This window comes from Bufo gargarizans, chromosome 2, assembly GCF_014858855.1.
Source record: "Bufo gargarizans isolate SCDJY-AF-19 chromosome 2, ASM1485885v1, whole genome shotgun sequence".
NCBI classification, from domain to species: domain Eukaryota; kingdom Metazoa; phylum Chordata; class Amphibia; order Anura; family Bufonidae; genus Bufo; species Bufo gargarizans.
The window spans coordinates 290,428,857-290,438,900 of NC_058081.1; positions in this window are offsets into that span (position 1 = coordinate 290,428,857).

Below are 10,044 nucleotides of genomic sequence, written 5' to 3' on the forward strand. Positions count from 1 at the left end.
CTGCTAATATTGTCAGTATAACAAATTATCATGTGTCCACAGGATTGTGCGGCATAGAGCGCTTTTTTAATATAAAATAACAGACAACTTGATAAAACACCACGGACCCCAGTATACGTAAGTACTATATCTGGTTCTGTTGGTCTCTAATCATGTGATGGTTGTGCTACAGCTAGAATTCTGTTTTTCTACTGCTTTAACAGTAGAATTTTTTTGTTTTGGCTTTCTGCCTTACCGGATCTATGACTTTTTTATTTTTCTGTTCCGTTCACTCTGATTAGTGCAAAGAATAGACAGTAAGGGGGAGATTTATCAAGATAGGGGGTTTTGCGTTGGTCTTGATATCCCCTGCACTGTCGGAGGATGCAGCAAATCCTCATCATAAATTAGGTGCATCCTCCAGCAGTCTGTGCACCAAAAAGAGAAATCTATAACAGCTTAGAGCTGCTGTAGAATTTTCTGGCTTCATTTGCAGCAGACCGGAAGGACTGATCCGGCATTCCGGTATTTTGAATGCCGGATCTGGCAGTAATACATTCCTATGGGGAAAATTGCCGGATCCGGCATTCAGGCAAGTTTTCATTTTTTTTCGTCGGAGATAAAACCGTAGCATGCTGCGGTTTTATCTTTTGCCTGATCAGTCAAAATATCTGAACTGAAGACATCCTGATTGCTCTCCATTCAGAATGCATGGGAATATAACTGATCAGTTCTTTTCCAGTATTGAGCCCCTGTGACGGAACTCTATGCCAGAAATGAAAAACGCAAGTGTGAAAGTACCCTAAAATGTTTGGGCAGAAGATCAAAAATAATTGCAATATTGAAAATAAGGATTGGACATGTTGAATTTCAACATGTGCAATTGTTTGACAGATAATTGATACTGATAAGACCGTTTTTGGCTACTCCCCTGCCTCTATTGAAGTAAAGAGGTACAGCCGATCCTAATGTTCGTGTTTATGGGGAGTCAGCTTTTGTTAGCTGTATGTACAACTGCATTCTCGGGGAGGGAATTTAAAAAAATGTAAATGAACTGCTCTGTGAGTAGAATGTTTCTGTCATCTAAAATCACCACGTCCAATCTTTTCTGCCTGGTAGATCACATATTGGAGATATGTTATCTATTCACTCACTTATCTAATCACAGAAGCTATTGTCTGTTTATTAGGTTAGGGCAGTTTGTGTTATCCATATCAAAAGACCTTGTAGTGTATAGAAGGGAGAATGTGTACCTCTGTGTCTCCTATGTAATCATCTGTCTGCAGCCTTAATTATACGGGTTTATGTGCACAATACATTCAATCCAACATCTATCTAGATTGATGTGTATGAATGGATAATCTGGCTGAAATCTCTCTCATCTGCCAGTAAATCTATCAGACCTGCTTAGGCTCCTTTCACACCTGCGTTCAGGTGTCCGCTCGTGAGCTCCGTTTGAAGGGGCTCACGAGCGGCCCTGAACGCAGCCGTCTGGCCCTAATGCATTCTCAGTGGAGTCGGATCCACTGAGAATGCAACCGCCTGCCAGCGCTCAGCCTCCGCTCCGCTCAGTGAGCGGACACCGGACGCTGCAAGCAGCGGTCGGGTGTCCGCCTGGCCGTGCGGAGGCGAGCGGATCCGTTCCGACTTACAATGTAAGTCAATGGGGACGGATCCGCTTGAAGATGACACCATATGGCTCAATCTTCAAGCGGATCCGCCCCCCATTGACTTTCAATGTAAAGTCGGAACGGATCCGCTCAGGCTACTTTCACACTTAGAAAATTTTTCTAAGTTCTAATGCAGACGGATCTGTTCTGAACGGAGCCACCGTCTGCATTAATATGAGCGGATCCGTTCAGAACGGATCCGATCGAACGCAAGTGTGAAAGTAGCCTTAAACAGGTTATCTGATTTACAAAACCCATTTTTAATACTTTGTTAAGGATTTCTAAGTCAACAGAGGGGAGTCCTGGGTGAGTACCCTCATCTCGAGTGGAGAGCAGCTACATAAAGCGTCTGGAGGACTCAACATGTTATGTGCATTTCAATGACAACCCATTGATTCATTTCTGTGGTGACGCTGGTGGGAAATGGCTCCATATATATTATGGCTCTATAAGACTAACTGATTTTTGGGCCAATTATCAGGGACAAATGTTCCTACAAACAAATTATTGACGATAATTGACTTGTATTATCGAGCATGATGTTCTGCCAATAATTGATAGAATTTAAGAAGGGACAACTGAATCGTTCTTCCCGCATTCAGGTTGTATCAGCTGCAAGCAAGCGCCGATGAATGTATTCTCATCCATCGGCGCTCACACTTCCCGTACAATGGGTAGTGTACTATAGCCGTAAGTGTATAGTTGACCAAAAAACAGTCAGGTATGGCAGGTTCGGCTGATAATCTAAAGTGTACGGGGAGCTTCTGACTCTCTCCCAACAGTTCATGCAAATATAAGCCTTTGGTTCTTCCAGGAGATATGCTGCCGCCAGAAGGGTCTCGCAGTGGCTCTCTCCTTACTGTCCATATACACTTGGCCAAACCGAACATGTGCAGATTTGAGTCGGGCGGTTGTTGGGAGAGATAGCTGTTGGCCAAATGATCCTTGGGCTATAAGCTATTAAATGTGTATTGCCAGCTTTAGGCTGGCCATACACTTTAGGCAACCATTAGACAAATGCTCATTTGGCTAGTAGCCATTAGTAAAAGACGAACACCTGCAGGGACGGTTCACGAACGCGATTGCGCGAATGCGAATAAATGTTCGAGAACCGCAAGTTCGCTGCAGGTCCCATTCATTTTGATGGCAGGCGAACCTGAAAAACCTTCAGCTCATATTTGCAGCCAATAAATAATTACTAGAAGTGCACAAATAGTCCCATAACATGGACAGTGACATACTAGATGTATTTTTCAAATTTGCGATCTCCATTCATAATTTTTTTCAATGCAAAATATCGGCAATATAATTTTCGCATACGCGCATGCACAAATGCATTATACAGTACCCAAATGCACTAAAAAGAAAGTATATTGGTATATAACACCTCGCTTCAATCATTTTTTTTGGGGGGACGACTGGTATATCACACCAGTAGAAATTATTTATTCCAATAACGCTTGTCCCTCTATATACCTGCAGTATCGCAGCAGAACCGCACACAACTGCTGCACAATACAAATGCACTATAATATACTTTCTAACATAGAAATTATATTATAACATTATACAAGGAAGGCAATCCATTAGAATATACATAAAGATAAAACGTAACCTTTAATAATTTTACTATGAGGGTCCATTCACACGTCCGTAAGTGTTTTACGGATCCGCAAAACACGGACACCGGCAATGTGCATTCCTCAATTTGTGGACCGCACATTGCCGGCACTGTAATAGAAAATGCCCAATCTTGTCTGCAATTGCGGACAAGAATAGGATATGTTCTATTTGTTTGCGGAAACGGAACCACAGATGCGGAAGTGTGGATCCACAAATGCAGATGTGCACATTCCAGCCCCATTGAAAATAAATGGGTCTGCACCCGTTACGCAAAATTGCGGAACGGATACGGACCCATTTTGCAGACATGTAAATGGAAAAGATATGCCTCAAAATGAAAATAAATTAAATTATTAAAGTTAAGCAAAAAGCATAGATGTGGTAGGCAATAACAAGTGCTCGGCGGCACTAAATCAGGTACTTGGCGGCACCAAATCAGAAACCATATGTCCTACAACAATCCAGGGGGTTCCAATGCACATCCATGAATCCCGGAGGGAAAGCAAAAAATATCTATCCCTGGACTAGATGATGATATGGTATTGAAGGACAGGGTGGGCAAAGAACTGGCCCTTATAGCCTAACCAAAGACCACCCACCCTGATAAGAGTGACCCCGTCCGGAACCTTACCCTATATAAAAATGGCCCTAGTAAGCCCCCTAGGCCACTGACTTCCAGGTGATCACTATATAGATCTATGTTTGCCAGCAGCATATCGTGCTGTCTAAACGCGCTCTGCTGCTGGCAAACAATGAGTCTGTATGGAGACGAGCGATGGCATTAGCTATTGCTCCTCCCATACATCGCTGCATGTAAATTAAGCATTCTCCTCCACTGACGAATGGGCGATTGCCAGGAAGGAAGCTTTCACCTGCTGAATTGTCCCATCTAAAGGCACACTTAAGGCCCCTCTACATGGCTCGATGTAGCAAGCAATTGTTGGGAAGGAAGCATTCCTTCTGGACAATTGCTTGTCAGTGAAAAAGACAGCTGCATTTATATTCAGTGATCCCCTCCACAGTATGGGAAGAAGCGATCACTAACGCCATTGCTTGTCCCCAATACAGAATCATTGTTTGTCAGCAGCAGAGTGCTGAGATGGCACAATTTTCTGCCGGCAAATGATGATTTAGGTGTCTGCACAAACGATTCTATTATCCGATGAATGAGCATTTCACTTGTTCATCGGGTAATCAACGGCACCTTTACACCGGAACATGAATGCTAATGAGCATTCCTGTGAATGCATGTTAGCTATTATCTGACTGATGCTCGGCCGCTGTAAAGGAGCCTTAACATGTGAACATGTACAGTACATAATAAGGTATTGGAGAAGATAAAACTGGATATAGTCATGACAAAGTGCATTCTGGCCTAATCCAACTAACTACATACTAATAATGATCTGATTGGGGACTATAATTTTACATATGCTCATCCATATGAAGCCAGTTGGCAGTAGATGCATGAAAGGTGAATGCAGGTCTATGACTTTTGGAAGATTCTGGAGATTTTGCGGTAGCCAGGTCATCTACAGAATAAGGACAGCCGTAGCTGTCATGTGCCACAGGCCTAGTTCATCCCTACCACCAGGGGTTCTGTGAAGAACGGGGCCCACTGGCTCTCCGCTCTCTGGGTTTTGCTTTTGGTCTGCCGGTGTACTTGGTTCTGTGGTAGTGCTACCACTATTGCCTACCTGCTTACTGTCATGTGCTTTTATTACACTTGTAATAAAGTTCTCTGTGGGTCCTTGGTCTGTTTTGCCTGTGTCCTGTTAACATGACGTCCTGGAGTTCTGCCTTGGGCCTCTGGCACGTGACAGTATGCAATACTGAGACCACTATGTTCTGTGCCGTGTTTGGCGTTCCTTGCTTGGCATAAATTTTTCAGAGTTTCTGTTCCTGGATCTGGTTTCTGTGACCTGTTCTCAGTCTTGGCTTCTGGTCTTAGCCTTTGGTAAGAGGGTGTCAGCATGTTCTAACAGCCGTTTCCTGGCGTTTATGTTCGTCCTTCTGAGGGAGGGTGTGAGGGGGAGGTAATGTCACAGTGCGGTTTACTGTAACAGTTGTGTCCGTGTAGGCTGGCTACATGTCCTCTCACGTACTGGCTGCAGGCTGCCTCCTGTGCAGGCTGGTTGCTTGGGGCTGCGTGCTGGTTGCAGTGTCTTCTGTGAACTGCTGCCTGTGAATGTTTTCTCTCCCTGTGATGCTTCTCTGTTTGTCTTTGTTACACAGGTTGTTTGTGCCCTGGCATACTGGCTGCGGTGGTCTCCGTGTATGCTGGTTGCCAGGGGCAACATCCTGCACTGCAGCTTGTGTGTTTTTGTGGTTCTTTACTCCTGTTCTGATGGGGTTAACTTCCCCTGCTCTGTGCCTGGGTGTGATTATCAGGTGCCCTCATTAAGGAGCTATTTCTACTTGTGAGCTGTGGGGCTTGTGATCAGTCTCTTGTGTCTTGCTGGGTGTAGCACCTCGCTGCTCACCCAGGAGGTCAGTCTGTCTTGTGTCTTTCTAGGTGTAGCCCCAGGAAGTTTTTACCATCTGCCCTTCTGTGTGGTGTTGTCTGGTTTTGCAATGGTGTATGTTGTTATTGCCTTGTCTGTTCTCCTGTACCTGTTCTGTGATGATGTTTGATGTTATATACTTGTCTGATCTGTACCTGCCCTGTATGATGCTATGTTATCCTTGTCTGTTCCTTGTTTCGCCTAGCAGTGCGCAACTGCATCTGATAGCCTAGCTTCTGATTGTATCCTGTCCTTTGTCCTGCCTGGCAGTGTCTACTGCCTCTGATCCTTGTCTGTTATTGTCTGCCTGTAGTTCCTTTCTGGTCTATTCCTATCCTGTGTATGTCCTGCCTTCGTGGGAGGGGCCCTGGCTTCCCCAGAGGGGGAATCTCTAGTCTGGGTGAATCTCTTGTCTGTGTATCTCTAGTCTTTGTGCAGCTCTGCCTGAGACCGCCATGCTTCCATTATGCTTGTGGTCCAGGCATCTGCTTCTGTGCTGGTTTCTGTTTGTCTTGTTGTCTGTTCCATGTCCTGTGTTTGTTTGGGTTCCAGTTCTGTGTCTGTTTCCGCTGGTGGTTGCACCAGCATGGTTCCTTGCAGGTAGGGGACAAGTGTACCGGGACCTTCCTGGAGGTGTGACCAGTGAGCCCTCGGCCCAGTTCATCCCCACCATCAGGGGCTCTGTGAAGAACGGGGCTCACTGGCTCTCTGCTCTCCGCTCTCTGGGTTTTGCCTCTGGGCTGCCAATGCACTTGGTTCTGTGGTAGTGCTACCACTATTGCCTACCTGCTTACTTTCATGTGCTTATATTACACTTGTAATAAAGTTATCTGTGGGTTCTTGTTCTGTTTTGCCTGTGTCCTGTTCGCATGACATCCCGGAAGTCTGCTTTTGGCCTCTGGCATGTGACAGTAGCACTGTTTCAGCCAGTGACATAATGTAATGCCATCTGACAGCTTAAAGCAAGCTATGTTCCTGCAGCAAGCACGTAACACCTGAAGTCATATGCTATTCGCTTTAGCCACAAATATAGCATGATTTATTAGAATAGCCTTAGATATGCTTTGTAAAATATTTCAGCTTAGCTGAATTTAATTATAACCATTCTACTTGGTTTCTGTCTTTTATAAATGACATTTATCAACTCACAGATTGAACACAACCCTGTTCAGGGGATTTATAGTAGAATGTGGTCATTTGAACAGGATTCACAGAAGCACCACTTTTCTAAAACATAACCTTTAATACTATATCGTTAAAAGCCAATACACCCTTATAATTGTAGAAAACAAAAATAATCAGAAAGAAAAAGCAAAACCTAAGGTCAAGTTGCTATTCCAATGCCTAGTGCTTGCAGGAAGGTAGGCAGATATATATTGGGCCTTTTATAAATGACATTAATAGATGAAATCACTCATCTAATGCAAAAGTATAAAGCAATATAGTATAGTTTCCAGTAGGATTTGAATGTAAGAATAACCTGTAAATAATTTACATAAGAAGATTTGAAAGTGAAGATTAACATTGCAAATACAGTATGTACATGGAAAATTGAGTTGAGAGGGCAACACATCGCAATGTCATTGTGTCTGACATCTTCATCCTCACTTATGCCAAAATAAATTAATAGATACATGAAAACAAAGACTTCATAATGATGCTACTGAGACAGTAGAGAAGGAGCAAGGCCGATTAACATGACAGTAAAGCAATTTTATTAATTAAAACAAATTATTTGTATTACTAGCCTTTTCGTCATTTGGAATGCAGATGAAAGAGATTACACATTTTTGGTGTAAAATCTACCATTTATACCCTCAATGTCATTTTGATTTAGCCATCATGCCTGACCCTACATGCTCATGTGTCGATCATTGTGGCTTGGATTTTCTTTTCTCCAGTTGTAATGCTAGGTTTAAATATATGTTGGAGAGTGGAGACTCTGCTGTAGATTCTGTCATATATGTCAGACAAAATATATAATGTGGAGATATTTTCTACAGTAGATGACCCGACGGATCTGGTCCGTCAATGGGCTCCAGCAATTGCCATTGGTGCCCTTCATATGATGGAACAGAACACCAGAAATTACCAGTGTGTTTACCTGGCTTATTGAGAGAATCTCCTTCTACCATGACCCATTGTAGAGTGCAATTTCCCTTTCCTTTATTGTATGGCAGAAAAACATGTTCAAGAAGAATTTCAGAAAATATGAATCCCTCATCTAGAGGGACTTAAGGCTTTTTTACACAGGTCGATTGGCAGGTAACTATAATTTCCTATCACTGAGCAGAGGGGAGAGCTGCATTTTACATGCAGCAATAATCCCTTCTTCATGGGGATGAGTAATCACTACTATGATTGTTAGTCCTCATACAGATTTACTGTTATTTACTCGAGGAATCCTCTTCCAGCCATCTGATGAACAAGTGTTTGCTCGTTCATTGGATTCTTTTTCATGGGGCAATTAGCCTATGGGACAGTCATAGAAATACTAATTCCCGATAATTGCCAAGATCCTTGGTCCATGTAAAATATGTTTTAGTAATAACTGTAGAGATGTTTACATAACTAACAATTTACTTTTTATGTTTTTTATTTAATTATATAGTGCTGAGCTATTCCCAACGCTTTCTAAACATTATTGTTCCCTTATGTAGTCAGAAAAGAAGCAAGCAGAAGCAAGAGCGATCTGATGATAGCCATACAAAACAACATTGACAGAATAACCTTTACTGTAAATTGAGCCTGTATCTCACTGACCATGCTTGCAGAGCAAGAGTAATAAATGTGAATTTCCAGTTGTATTGCAGTATTATTAACAAATCACTCCAGCTACAAAATGGAGTAATTCCAATAATGCTGTTTATTATGGAATTGCTATTCATTCAGTCCACTAATAGCTGAAATAAAGTCGCCTAAATGGGAGGAAAAACTCAAAAACCCTAAACACTGTGGCGTGTTTATAACCGGGGGAGCAATTCCTCCGCATGTGATCCGTTGCTAATGGCAATCCCCAGAAAAAAATGCATACAATGGAGGATGTCCGCAGCGGACCACATGCACCACAAAGGCATCCTACACAAGATTGGATAATGTGTGGATGCGAATATAAAAATACATAAATCACTGCGAAAGGTGCACCACAATGATATGCAACTGACAACACTGACTAACCCCTCAAGCTGATCTTAAGAACTGAGACTTTAGGAACAAATCAGAGACCTTTTGCACCACCGTCAAGGTATCTGTGTGGCATGGGTTCCTACCACTAGACTACCTACGGAGTGTGAACACGGTCTGAGAGGTGCTAAGATACAACTTACAGCCAAGCTCCCACATACCTCCATAGTGAAATCACTCATGATAAGGCTGTAAGCCCCACCTATAACAGGCCACGTGACACAGGCTACCAGGTGCAACAGAATGCTACCAGCAGTACGCAATGGCACATTCTAAACATATCAAGAAAAATAACTGAAATAAAGTGGATTTCACTATGAAGGTATGTGGGAGCTTGGCTGTAAGTTGTATCTTAGCACCTCTCAGACAAAGTTCACACACCGTAGGTAGTCTAGTGGTAGGAACCCATGCCACACTGAGATACCTTGATGGTTCTTAACATCAGCTTGAGGGATTAGCCAGTGTTGTCAGTTGCTTATTATTGTGGTGCACCTTTCGCAGTGATTTATGCAGTCCACTAATAGTCATTAAAGTGCCTCTAAACCACTGCTTTACTTTAAACAAAAGGAGGCTGCCCAATTCACATGTAGTTAGGGACTGCGATTTCCTCTTTATGTCAAAAAAAGGAGTAATCCTGTTTAAGCCATACAAGGTTGAGATCGAAATACCCATCATATGCTGCAGTCAGAGGTGGCAAGGGTTATGGAAACAGCCAAGCTTGTGGTGGCACACTGTTTCCGTATCTCCCGTTGAAGAGATCAGGAGATACGGAAAGGGCATAGCACAGTGAGTCACGCTGTTTCCATAATTTGGGAACTATGGCATCAGCTTACCATAAACATCTCAGCTGTTTCTTTAATGGGGTTTTCCAACACCAGTTTATTGATGACCTATCCATAGGATAGGTCATCAATATGAGATCAGTGGGGGTCTGACACTCGGCACACCACAGACCATCTTTTAGTTGCAGCTGCAATTTCCAGAAGAAAACAGTGAACAGCTTCATACACTATTGATGTTCCTATTCAAGTGAATGGAAGCTGAGCTGCAGTACTGAGAACAGCCACTACACAGTGAATGGAATT